Source organism: Pseudophryne corroboree, unplaced genomic scaffold, assembly GCF_028390025.1.
Source record: "Pseudophryne corroboree isolate aPseCor3 unplaced genomic scaffold, aPseCor3.hap2 scaffold_860, whole genome shotgun sequence".
Taxonomy (NCBI): Eukaryota; Metazoa; Chordata; class Amphibia; order Anura; family Myobatrachidae; genus Pseudophryne; species Pseudophryne corroboree.
This window is the reverse complement of record NW_026970439.1, coordinates 86,835-99,468: the sequence shown is the minus strand read 5'-3', so window position 1 is coordinate 99,468 and position 12,634 is coordinate 86,835. Positions and strand designations below refer to the sequence as shown.

The window sequence follows — 12,634 nt, the reverse complement described above, 5'->3', positions numbered from 1 at the left end:
TCTAGGTTTGGCATAATTCTAAGCTAGAGAATTCTGTTTGGAGCTTACCTTGTACTTTGTGAAGAAATAATCAGCATTGTGGCTGAGCAGATACATGTAGTGTGTGGCTGCAAACTGCATGGATCTGCTGCGTTGTAATGCTGATACTTTTTTTTTCAAAGTACCAATAGCTTCATATAATGTTCACAATTTTTATGCAGGATCAAATAGCTCAATAGGTAGGGTGTTTGATTAGAATTCAACAGGTTATAGGTTTGAATCCTGGGTATGGTAGTTTGAGATGTGTTATTTAATAAAGTATGTTGTTCTGACTGCCGGCATCCTATCACCTGGGATATCATACTAAATAAATGGAGTTGATCAATTTTTTTTTATTTTTTTTTTAAACTAGGGACAATTTCCAGATACTTTTCTTTATAACTGAGATTGCCCCCTGGAACTTCACATCAGTTGACAACTATGCATGAGTGGGCAGTGCTTGCTCTGGATCTGCCCACCCATTTATGTGCCGTCATAAAAGAAAGCACAACTGACAGTTATCCTGGGCGTACACTACACAATTATCTGTCAGGCTATCTATCCAGTCTGGATGGATGGAATGAAAATCTGGTAATGTATAGGAGCAAATGTCAATTAACCATTTGCTCCCAAACACTAGAAAAGTGGTCAAAAATGGTCATTACACAAATTGGTTAAACCCAAAATTTAACCAATTTGTTTAGGGGACCATTTTTGTCCATTTTCTAGTGTTTGAGAGTAAATCGTTGATGGTCATGTGCTCACATAGATAACCGGATCTCTATTCCAACCAGCCAGTGTTGGAGATATGGTCTGCCAGATTACATAATGCATACCAGAGCCATAACTAGACTTTTTGGTGCCCTGTGACAGATAATTATATGCCCCCCCCCCTCCCCATTTTTGCAATATGGACAAAAGGCGCATGCCTTGTGGGGAAGGGGCATAACAAGATTGGTCTCAGAGAAAGCACATGAGATATGAAGATATATCTAGTATACTTGACACTCAATGGTTTGTGGTATTGCCGGGGTGCCCTCCTTAAATGCATATACAGTCACACATGGCGTGTTTGTGCAAATGGCATATCAGCAGTCAGCACTAACTGGTGACATGCCATTTGTACAAGTAAGCCAGAGGTTCCCAAACTGTGTGCCGTGGCTCCCTGGGGTGCCTCGGGACACTTGCAGGGGTGCCCTGGGTTGGTGGTCCAGGACCAATTCAAATTATTCATGGTCAATATAATAGGCAAAACCAGTGCTGGTGGCTGCCAGTCATAACATATGTGGCCAAACAGAATCAAATCTTGTCCCTCACCACACAACTGACCTTTAGGATGACATATAAACGTGATCAACTTAATGTAATATTTCTTTCTAAATTTCTCAATAAGAAATTTTTGGCCTAGTGGTGCCGTGAAAAAAATTCTGATATTCTAGGGCGCCGTGATTCAAAAAAGTTTGGAAACCACTGAAGTAAGCCATGTGTGACTAATATATAAACATACTTTATTAAATAACACCTCAAACTATCATACCCTGGATTCAAACCTATAACCTGTTGAATTCTAATCAAATACCCTACCCATTGAGCTACTTGATCCTGCATCTATTCTAACCTCCAAAAATAGATTCAGTTGCATTTTCCAGCGTGTTTTGTTTGCGCCTTTGCAAATATCTTACATCGACAAACTTATTTAGTACTATTTTGCAAATAGGGTTACATTGTCGCAACATTGTGTTCCCTAATTGCTTGATTTTTTTAAATGCAACAATTGATAAAGACACCTGATAATTGCTCTGTGGAGTCTTATTTTGTGTCTACTTCTTATCTACATTTAATTCCCTACCTCTAATCAAGGCATTTTTAAATGCTGGGGGCTGCCAGGACGTGAGGCCTACCTAGACTTTAGATCTGAATTTGAATGTACTTGTGAACTAACTTAATTTCCTACTTCTAAATTCATTCCTAAATTCACTACTTACATTAATCCTGTAGTTGGGCATTTTGAGCCTTCAATTGTGGGCATTGTTTTGTGTCCAGACCAGCAGCTGGTGGTGTGCATTTGCTGGAAAGGCATCGAAGACCTCCGATATGCTGCATCTCCTGATGTGTGTCTCCCTCAAGTGGCTGTCAGCAAATGCATGCAAGACACCCCATTCCAAGCTGATTGTGACATCACGGAACATGCATCATAGAACAGGCATGCTAGAATATGGGTCTTCAACCTGCGACCCTCCAGCTGCTGTGGAACTACATATACCAGCATGCCCTGCCTCAGTTTTAGCATACCTTAATAGCAAAACTGTGGCAGGGCATGCTGGGATGTGTAGTTTCACAGCAGCTGGAGAGCCACAGGATGAAGACCCATGTGCTAGAGCCAAGCCGCAGGTACATTGAATGCTAGCAAGCTGAATGTTTAAATCATTTTTGTTCCGCAGCATTCCAATGCGGAAGATTCCATGGAACCAGAGATTATTCCATTGAGAAGGACATGCTGCCTTGATGACTGCACTGTGCAAATTAAATCACGGAGCCAGTTGGCTTGTGGGTGGCTCTGGTGACTGGGTGGTTGGGTGGGCGGTGTGTCGGAGGTGGAGCACATGCAAATGAATGTGTATCATCCAGCTAGTGAGAGTGAAAACTCATGCAGGAGTGTGCCTGCTTGTCAGTGGGTTATGCACCTTGCCAGGCGTCAAATCTACATGGAGCAGCTGGAGGGGACAAGAGCAGGTTTGCAAAATATAGATAGAAGAGCATATATGCTGGCGCATTCTCCATGATTGTGTCAGCTTATGTTTTGGTGCACTGCACTTTCCTTCACTAAGTTTTAGCCATTTTGGTTAAACGCAAGTGTAGTTGCTTCTCGCCCTTTTGGCTGTGATCTTGTATCGTGGTTGAAGAGTCTGCTGGAGGGATTGTTTTCTTCATTGGCGAGAGACTGAAGATATTCCAGGATGGAAGGCTTGGGAACACTATCCGTTTTTCAGTTGTGGAAGAGTTGAAAGACCGGATTGGACTACATTCTATAGTAAAGGATATCTTTGTATTTATTAATCCTCCATTTATATGTGTCTGTCTTTCAATAAAGCTTCGGGCTTGTGATTCCTTCACCCTCTTACACTCCACACCCATAGCCTTATTAACTGTTGTATTATTGTATTTAAATGTATAGTGCAGTTCATGATTTATAGTGTAGGCTGGCCTGTGCTGTAGTTCTTGAACTGTACTATACCGACAGCATTTGTATTGTGTTTTGGCTGTGCTGCAACACGGTACTTATGTGTGTAATGTTTATGTATGTTTTTTTGCTTCTTTATGTCAATAAAGACTGCTTTTTCAATCCAATATCTGAAAACAATCAATGTTTATCTTTGATGGCAATAGAAGTGGTATGATATTTGCTGCTTTTTAAAGGCAATATCTGATATGTCCCCTATCTGGGAACCATATATTAAATGGCTTTTCAGAAAAGGGAGATGGGAGAAGAGCTTTCAGTACTTGTAGGACCGATGCTCATTTCCTATTCTAGCCTCCAAAAACAGATTCAGTTGCATTTTCCAGCGTGTTTTGGATGCGCCTTTGCAAATGTCTTACATCGACAAACTTATTTAGTACTATTTTGCAAATAGGGTTACATTGTTGCAACATTGTGTTCCCTAATTGCTTGATTTTTTAAATGCAACAATTGATAAAGACACCTGATAACTGCTCTGTGGAGTCTTATTTTGTGTCTACTTCTTATCTACATTTAATTCTCTACCTCTAATCAAGGCATTTTTAAATGCTGGGGGCTGCCAGGACGTGAGGCCTACCTAGACTTTAGATCTGAATTTGAATGTACTTGTGAACTAACTTAATTTCCTACTTCTAAATTCATTCCTAAATCCACTACTTACCTGAATCCTGTAGTTGGGCATTTTGGGACTTCGATTGTGGGCATTGTTTTGTGTCCAGACCAGCAGCAGGTGGTGTGCATTTGCTGGAAAGGCATCGAAGACCTCCGATATGCTGCATCTCCTGATGTGTGTCTCCCTCAAGTGTCTGTCAGCAAATGCCTGCTAGACACCCCATTCCAAGCTGATTGTGACATCACGGTACATGCATCATAGAACAGGCATGCTAGAACATGGGTCTTCAACCTGCGACCCTCCAGCTGCTGTGGAACTACACATCCCAGCATGCCCTGCCTCAGTTTTAGCATACCTTAATAGCAAAACTGTGGCAGGGCATGCTGGGATGTGTAGTTTCACAGCAGCTGGAGGGCCACAGGATGAAGACCCATGTGCTAGAGCCAAGCCGCAGGTACATTGAATGCTAGCAAGCTGAATATTTAAATCCTTTTTGTTCCGCAGCATTCCAATGTGGAAGATTCCATGGAACCAGAGATCCTTCCATTGAGAAGGACATGCTGCCTGAATGACTACACTGTGCAAATTAAATCACGGAGCCGGTTGGTTTGTGGGTGGCTCTGGTGACTGGGTGGTTGGGTGGGTGGTGTGTCGGAGGTGGAGCACATGCAAATGATTGTGTATCATCCAGCTAGTGAGAGAGAAAACTCATGCAGGAGTGTGCCTGCTTGTCAGTGGGTTATGCACCTTGCCAGACGTCAAATCTACATAGAGCAGCTGGAGGGGACAAGAGCAGGTTTGCAAAATATAGATAGAAGAGCATATATGCTGGCACATTCTCCATGATTGTGTCAGCTTATGTTTTGGTCCACTGCACTTTCCTCCACTAAGTTTTAGCCATTTTTGTTAAGCTCAAGTGTAGTCGCTTCTCGGCATTTTGGCTGTGATCTTGTATCGTGGTTGAAGGGTCTGCTGGAGGGAGGGATTGTTTTCTTCATTGGCGAAAGACCAAAGATATTCCAGGATGGAAGGCTTGGGAACACTATCCGTTTTTCAGTTGTGGAAGAGCACAGAGGTCGGATTGGACTACATTCTATAGTAAAGGATACCTTTCTATTTATTGCCCCTCCCCTTATGTGTGTCTGTGTTACAATAAAGCTTCGGTCTTGTGATTCCCTCACCCTCTTACACTCCACACACATAGCCTTATTAACTGTTGTATTATTGTATTGTTTAAATGTATAGTGCAGTTCATGATTTATAGTGTAGGCTGGCCTGTGCTGTAGTTCTTGAACTGTACTATACCGACAGCATTTGTATTGTGTTTTATCTGTGCTGCAACACAGTACTTATGTGTGTAATGTTTATGTATGTTTTTTTGCTTCTTTATGTCAATAAAGACTGCTTTTTCAATCCAATATCTGAAAACAATCAATGTTTATCTTTGATGGCAATAGAAGTGGTATGATATTTGCTGCTTTTGAAAGGCAATATCTGATATGTCCCCTATCTGGGAACCATATATTAAATGGCTTTTCAGAAAAGGGAGATGGTAGAAGAGCTTTCAGTACTTGTAGGACCGATGCACATTTCCTATTCTAGCCTCCAAAAACAGATTCAGTTGCATTTTCCAGCGTGTTTTGGATGCGCCTTTGCAAATGTCTTACATCGACAAACTTATTCAGTACTATTTTGCAAATAGGGTTACATTGTTGCAACATTGTGTTCCCTAATTGCTTGATTTTTTAAATGCAACAATTGATAAAGACACCTGATAACTGCTCTGTGGAGTCTTATTTTGTGTCTACTTTTTATCTACATTTAATTCTCTACCTCTAATCAAGGCATTTTTAAGTGCTGGGGGCTGCCAGGACGTGAGGCCTACCTAGACTTTAGATCTGAATTTGAATGTACTTGTGAACTAACTTAATTTCCTACTTCTAAATTAATTCCTAAATTCACTACTTACATGAATCCTGTAGTTGGGCATTTTGGGACTTCGATTGTGGGCATTGTTTTGTGTCCAGACCAGCAGCAGGTGGTGTGCATTTGCTGGAAAGGCATCGAAGACCTCCGATATGCTGCATCTCCTGATGTGTGTCTCCCTCAAGTGTCTGTCAGCAAATGCCTGCTAGACACCCCATTCCAAGCTGATTGTGACATCACGGTACATGCATCATAGAACAGGCATGCTAGAACATGGGTCTTCAACCTGCGACCCTCCAGCTGCTGTGGAACTACACATCCCAGCATGCCCTGCCTCAGTTTTAGCATACCTTAATAGCAAAACTGTGGCAGGGCATGCTGGGATGTGTAGTTTCACAGCAGCTGGAGGGCCACAGGATGAAGACCCATGTGCTAAAGCCAAGCCGCAGGTACATTGAATGCTAGCAAGCTGAATATTTAAATCCTTTTATTCCGCAGCATTCCAATGTGGAAGATTCCATGGAACCAGAGATCCTTCCATTGAGAAGGACATGCTGCCTGGATGACTACACTGTGCAAATTAAATCACGGAGCCAGTTGGCTTGTGGGTGGCTCTGGTCACTGGGTGGTTGGGTGGGTGGTGTGTCGGAGGTGGAGCACATGCAAATGATTGTGTATCATCCAGCTAGTGAGAGAGAAAACTCATGCAGGAGTGTGCCTGCTTGTCAGTGGGTTATGCACCTTTCCAGACGTCAAATCTACATGGAGCAGCTGGAGAGGACAAGAGCAGGTTTGCAAAATATAGACAGAAGAGCTCTCCAGCCTAGTTTGATGTCTGTTTCCACTTCTCTTTTCTTGAGCAGCTCCCTTCTATGCCCTTGCGCACTATCCTGACTTCTCCCATCTGCTTACTTTGTGCCTTCCAACGCACAATGCGAACTACAGGTAGTGCTGCAGGGCCCACACCCTTTTACTTGCCATACAGAGCAGCTCTGGAGCTGTTACAGTGCCCAGCTTCTGCAAGAAATCAGCTTGAATGCTTCAGGGGCTGGGGCATAGCCAACATGAGCCCCGCACCGAAGGAGGGTGGAGGTGTTTAATGCGAACTATAGGTCATCCAAGCGCCGCAAAAGGCCGCCATGCCCTGCATGCCCCTTTTCTCTTTTAATATGCAGACGAGGGTTGAAGCCAACTTTGACCCACTGCTTGGATGACATCACCATATGCAAATCCATCTACTGCAGGCCTTCCCCCAGGAATGCTTGCACTAGTTGTTGCATTTGGTTTGTTGTTTGGGGGTGCTTCAGTATTAGGCAGCCTTCTGCCCTCCCATGTTCATCTGAAAATATGTGTTCTCCCTGCAGTTGTTGTCCCCAGATGAGAGTTCCCTTGTGCTGCCTCAGTTGAATCTTCTTTACTTGACAGAGATGTGCCTGAGCATCGGCCCTCCCCAGCCCTATCCCAAATCATACTTATTTTGCATAGGAGATACCATGGTCATGAAGATTGTTCTCCCAGGGTGAGGTTCATTCATTGCATTCTGGGTATGCTGACCCCTGTGATTTCCCCAAATGTGGGAAACTTGACTGCATTATTTGTGGTAGTGGGGGACTGTGTTTGTGCTTTCCTCTGGTCAGCTCTGGTAAAAGTCAGATTTCTTTGTCTCAGATCTTCCTCTAGCCTTGTTCTTCTTTCGAGAGTTCCCTTGTGCTGCCTCAGTTGGATCTCCTTTACTTGACAGGGGGGTGCCCAAGCAGCGACCCTCCCCAGCTCTAGCCCAACTCCTACTTACCTGCCAGGTGAGATACTATGATCATGAAGGTGCTTCTCCCAGGGCAAGGCTCACCCATTGCACTCTGGGTGTGCTGCCCCTGTGATTTCCCCAAATGTGGGAAACTTGACTGCATAATTTGTGTTTCCACTGGTTGGTTTTCATATAATTCAGATCTCTTTGTCTCAGGTCTCTCTCCAGCCTAGTTTGCAGTCTGTTTCCACTTCTTTTTTTTTTGAGCCCCTCCCTTCTATACCCTTGTGCACTATCCTGACTTCTCCTCCTGTCTGCTTACTTTGTGCCTTCCAATGCACAATGCAAACTACAGGTAGTGCTGCAGGGCCCACAAACTTTTACTTGCATTACAGAGCAGCTCTGGAGCTGTTACAGTGCCAAGCTGCTGCAAGAAATCAGCTTGAATGCTTCAGGGGCTGGGGCATTGCCAACATGAGCCCCACACCGAAGGAGGGTGGGGGTGTTTAATGCGAACTAAGGGTCATCTAAGCGCCGCAAAAAGCCGCCATTCCCTGCATACCCCTTTTCTCTTTTCATATGCAGATGAGGGTTCCAGCCAACTTTGGCCCACTGCTTGGATGACATCACTGTATGCAAATCCGTCTTCTGCAGACCTTCCCCCAGGAATGCTTGTACTAGTTGTTGCATTTGGTTTGTTGTTTGGGGGTGCTTCAGTATTAGGCAGCCTTCTGCCCTCCCATGTTCATCTGAAAATATGTGTTCTCCCTGCAGTTGTTGTCCCCAGATGAGAGTTCCCTTGTGCTGCCTCAGTTGAATCTCCTTTACTTGACAGAGATGTGCCTGAGCAGCGGCCCTCCCCAGCCCTATCCCAAATCATACTTATTTTGCATAGGAGATATCATGGTAATGAAGACTGTTATCCCAGGGTGAGGTTCATTCATTGCATTCTGGGTATGCTGACCCCTGTGATTTCCCCAAATGTGGGAAACTCGACTTCATTATTTGTGGTAGTGGGGGACTGTGTTTGTGCTTTCCTCTGGTCAGCTCTGGTAAAAGTCAGATTTATTTGTCTCAGATCTTCCTCTAGCCTTGTTCTTCTTTCGAGAGTTCCCTTGTGCTGACTCAGTTGGATCTCCTTCACTTGACAGGGAAGTGCCCGAGCAGCGACCCTACCCAGCTCTAGCCCAACTCCTACTTACCTGCCAGGTGAGATACTATGATCATGAAGGTGCTTCTCCCAGGGCAAGGCTCACCCATTGCACTCTGGGTGTGCTGCTCTTGCGATTTCCCCAAATGTGGGAAACTTGACTGCATAATTTGTGTTTCCCCTGGTCGGCTCTCGTATAATTCAGATCTCTTTGTCTCAGGTCTCTCTCCAGCCTAGTTTGCTGTCTGTTTCCACTTCTCTTTTCTTGAGCCGCTCCCTTCTATGCCCTTGCGCACTATTATGACCTCTCCTGTCTGCTTACTTTGTGCCTTCCAACGTCAATGCAAACTACAGGTAGTGCTGCAGGGCCCACACCCTTTTACATGCTTTACAGAGCAGCTCTGGAGCTGTTACAGTGCCCAGCTGCTGCAAGAAATCAGCTTGAATGCTTCAGGGGCTGGGGCATAGCCAACATGAGCACCACACCGAAGGAGGGTGGAGGTGTTTAATGTGAATTAGGGGTCATCCAAGCGCCGCAAAAGGCCGCCATGCCCTGCACATCCCTTTTTTCTTTTCATATGCAGACGAGGGTTGAAGCCAACTTTGACCCACTGCTTGGATGACATCACCATATGCAAATCCATCTGCTGCAGGCCTTCCCCCAGGAATGCTTGCACTAGTTGTTGCATTTGGTTTGTTGTTTGGGGGTGCTTCAGTATTAGGCAGCCTTCTGCCCTCCCATGTTCATCTGAAAATATGTGTTCTCCCTGCAGTTGTTGTCCGCAGATGAGAGTTCCCTTGTGCTGCCTCAGTTGAATCTCCTTTACTTGACAGAGATGTGCCTGAGCAGCGGCCCTCCCCAGCTCTATCCCAAATCATACTTATTTTGCATAGGAGATACCATGGTCATGAAGATTGTTCTCCCAGATTGAGGTTCATTCATTGCATTCTGGGTATGCTGACCCCTGTGATTTCCCCAAATGTGGGAAACTTGACTGCATTATTTGTGGTAGTGGGGGACTGTGTTTGTGCTTTCCTCTGGTCAGCTCTGGTAAAAGTCAGATTTCTTTGTCTCAGATCTTCCTCTAGCCTTGTTCTTCTTTCGAGAGTTCCCTTGTGCTGCCTCAGTTGGATCTCCTTCACTTGACAGGGGGGTGCCCGAGCAGCGACCCTCCCCAGCTCTAGCCCAACTCCTACTTACCTGCCAGGTGAGATACTATGATCATGTAGGTGCTTCTCCCAGGGCAAGGCTCACCCATCGCACTCTGGGTGTGCTGCCCCTGTGATTTCCCAAAATGTGGGAAACTTGACTGCATAATTTGTGTTTCCCCTGGTCGGCTCTCGTATAATTCAGATGTCTTTGTCTCAGGTCTCTCTCCAGCCTAGTTTGCTGTCTGTTTCCACTTCTCTTTTCTTGAGCCGCTCCCTTCTATGCCCTTGCGCACTATCCTGACTTCTCCCGTCTGCTTACTTTGTGCCTTCCAACGCACAATGCGAACTACAGGTAGTGCTGCAGGGCCCACACCCTTTTACTTGCCTTACAGAGCAGCTCTGGAGCTGTTACAGTGCCCAGCTGCTGCAAGAAATCAGCTTGAATGCTTCAGGGGCTGGGGCATAGCCAACATGAGCCCCACACCGAAGGAGGGTGGAGGTGTTTAATGCGAACTAGGGGTCATCCAAGCGCCGCAAAAGGCCGCCATGCCCTGCACGCCCCTCTTCTCTATTCATATGCAGATGAGGGTTGAAGCCAACTTTGACCCACTGCTTGGATGACATCACCATATGCAAATCCATCTGCTGCAGGCCTTCCCCCAGGAATGCTTGCACTAGTTGTTGCATTTGGTTTGTTGTTTGGGGGTGCTTCAGTATTAGGCAGCCTTCTGCCCTCCCATGTTCATCTGAAAATATGTGTTCTCCCTGCAGTTGTTGTCCCCAGATGAGAGTTCCCTTGTGCTGCCTCAGTTGAATCTCCTTTACTTGACAGAGATGTGCCTGAGCAGCGGCCCTCCCCAGCTCTATCCCAAATTATACTTATTTTGCATAGGAGATACCATGGTCATGAAGATTGTTTTCCCAGGGTGAGGTTCATTCATTGCATTCTGGGTATGCTGACCCCTGTGATTTCCCCAAATGTGGGAAACTGGACTGCATTATTTGTGGTAGTGAGGGACTGTGTTTGTGCTTTCCTCTGGTCAGCTCTGGTAAAAGTCAGATTTCTTTGTCTCAGATCTTCCTCTAGCCTTGTTCTTCTTTCGAGAGTTCTCTTGTGCTGCCTCAGTTGGATCTCCTTCACTTGACAGGGGGGTGCCCGAGCAGCGACCCTCCCCAGCTCTAGCCCAACTCCTACTTACCTGCCAGGTGAGATACTATGATCATGAAGGTGCTTCTCCCAGGGCAAGGCTCACCCATTGCACTCTGGGTGTGCTACTCCTGCGGTTTCCCCAAATGTTGGACACTTGACTGCATAATTTGTGTTTCACCTGGTCGGCTCTCGTATAATTCAGATCTCTTTGTCTCAGGTCTCTCTCCAGCCTAATTTGCAGTCTGTTTCCACTTCTCTTTTCTTGAGTTGCTCCCTTCTATGCCCTTGCGCACTATCCTGACTTCTCCTGTCTGCTTACTTTGTGCCTTCCAACGCACAATGCAAACTACAGGTAGTGCTGCAGGGCCCACACCCTTTTACTTGCCTTACAGAGCAGCTTTGGAGCTGTTACAGTGCCCAGCTGCTGCAAGAAATCAGCTTGAATGCTTCAGGGGCTGGGGCATAGCCATCATGAGCCCCACACCGAGGGAGCAACTCGAAAGAAGAACAAGGCTAGAGGAAGATCTGAGACAAAGAAATCTGACTTTTACCAGAGCTGACCAGAGGAAAGCACAAACACAGTCCCTCACTACCACAAATAATGCAGTCCAGTTTCCCACATTTGGGGAAATCACAGGGGTCAGCATACCCAGAATGCAATGAATGAACCTCACCCTGGGAAAACAATCTTCATGACCATGGTATCTCCTATGCAAAATAAGTATGATTTGGGATAGAGCTGGGGAGGGCCGCTGCTCAGGCACATCTCTGTCAAGTAAAGGAGATTCAACTGAGGCAGCACAAGGGAACTCTCATCTGGGGACAACAACTGCAGGGAGAACACATATTTTCAGTTGAACATGGGAGGGCAGAAGGCTGCCTAATACTGAAGCACCCCCAAACAACAAACCAAATGCAACAACTAGTGCAAGCATTCCTGGGGGAAGGCCTGCAGCAGATGGATTTGCATATGGTGATGTCATCCAAGCAGTGGGTCAAAGTTGGCTTCAACCCTCATCTGCATATGAATAGAGAAGAGGGGCGTGCAGGGCATGGCGGCCTTTTGCGGCGCTTGGATGACCCCTAGTTCGCATTAAACACCTCCACCCTCCTTCGGTGTAGGGCTCATGTTGGCTATGCCCCAGCCCCTGAAGCATTCAAGCTGATTTCTTGCAGCAGCTGGGCACTGTAACAGCTCCAGAGCTGCTCTGTAAGGCAAGTAAAAGGGTGTGGGCCCTGCAGCACTACCTGTAGTTCGCATTGTGCGTTGGAAGGCACAAAGTAAGCAGACGGGAGAAGTCAGGATAGTGCGCAAGGGCATAGAAGGGAGCGGCTCAAGAAAAGAGAAGTGGAAACAGACAGCAAACTAGGCTGGAGAGAGACCTGAGACAAAGACATCTGAATTATACGAGAGCCGACCAGGGGAAACACAAATTATGCAGTCAAGTTTCCCACATTTGGAGAAATCACAGGGGCAGCACACCCAGAGTGCGATGGGTGAGCCTTGCCCTGGGAGAAGCACCTACATGATCATAGTATCTCACCTGGCAGGTAAGTAGGAGTTGGGCTAGAGCTGGGGAGGGTCGCTGCTCGGGCACCCCCCTGTCAAGTGAAGGAGATCCAACTGAGGCAGCACAAGGGAA

At 46.0% G+C, this 12,634-nt stretch overlaps 10 non-coding genes across 10 annotated transcripts; 8 read left to right on the top strand and 2 right to left on the bottom strand.

Annotated features, from left to right (window-relative positions):
* The first annotated feature begins 7,263 nt into the window (after window positions 1-7,263).
* LOC135043410 (U1 spliceosomal RNA) lies at window positions 7,264-7,427 on the top strand. Its single transcript, XR_010236283.1, has one exon. It is a non-coding gene; the product is annotated as a U1 spliceosomal RNA (small nuclear RNA).
* Window positions 7,428-7,579: 152 nt separating this feature from the next.
* Window positions 7,580-7,742, top strand: LOC135043421 (U1 spliceosomal RNA). The gene has a single exon (XR_010236293.1). It is a non-coding gene; the product is annotated as a U1 spliceosomal RNA (small nuclear RNA).
* A 675-nt stretch (window positions 7,743-8,417) lies between these two features.
* On the top strand, window positions 8,418-8,581 carry LOC135043420 (U1 spliceosomal RNA). The gene has a single exon (XR_010236292.1). It is a non-coding gene; the product is annotated as a U1 spliceosomal RNA (small nuclear RNA).
* A 152-nt stretch (window positions 8,582-8,733) lies between these two features.
* LOC135043424 (U1 spliceosomal RNA) lies at window positions 8,734-8,896 on the top strand. The gene has a single exon (XR_010236295.1). It is a non-coding gene; the product is annotated as a U1 spliceosomal RNA (small nuclear RNA).
* A 670-nt stretch (window positions 8,897-9,566) lies between these two features.
* LOC135043416 (U1 spliceosomal RNA) lies at window positions 9,567-9,730 on the top strand. Its single transcript, XR_010236288.1, has one exon. It is a non-coding gene; the product is annotated as a U1 spliceosomal RNA (small nuclear RNA).
* A 152-nt stretch (window positions 9,731-9,882) lies between these two features.
* LOC135043432 (U1 spliceosomal RNA) lies at window positions 9,883-10,045 on the top strand. The gene has a single exon (XR_010236301.1). It is a non-coding gene; the product is annotated as a U1 spliceosomal RNA (small nuclear RNA).
* A 671-nt stretch (window positions 10,046-10,716) lies between these two features.
* LOC135043415 (U1 spliceosomal RNA) lies at window positions 10,717-10,880 on the top strand. The gene has a single exon (XR_010236287.1). It is a non-coding gene; the product is annotated as a U1 spliceosomal RNA (small nuclear RNA).
* Window positions 10,881-11,032: 152 nt separating this feature from the next.
* Window positions 11,033-11,195, top strand: LOC135043430 (U1 spliceosomal RNA). The gene has a single exon (XR_010236300.1). It is a non-coding gene; the product is annotated as a U1 spliceosomal RNA (small nuclear RNA).
* A 357-nt stretch (window positions 11,196-11,552) lies between these two features.
* On the bottom strand, window positions 11,553-11,716 carry LOC135043414 (U1 spliceosomal RNA). Its single transcript, XR_010236286.1, has one exon. It is a non-coding gene; the product is annotated as a U1 spliceosomal RNA (small nuclear RNA).
* Window positions 11,717-12,387: 671 nt separating this feature from the next.
* On the bottom strand, window positions 12,388-12,550 carry LOC135043433 (U1 spliceosomal RNA). The gene has a single exon (XR_010236302.1). It is a non-coding gene; the product is annotated as a U1 spliceosomal RNA (small nuclear RNA).
* Between the last annotated feature and the right edge of the window lie 84 nt (window positions 12,551-12,634).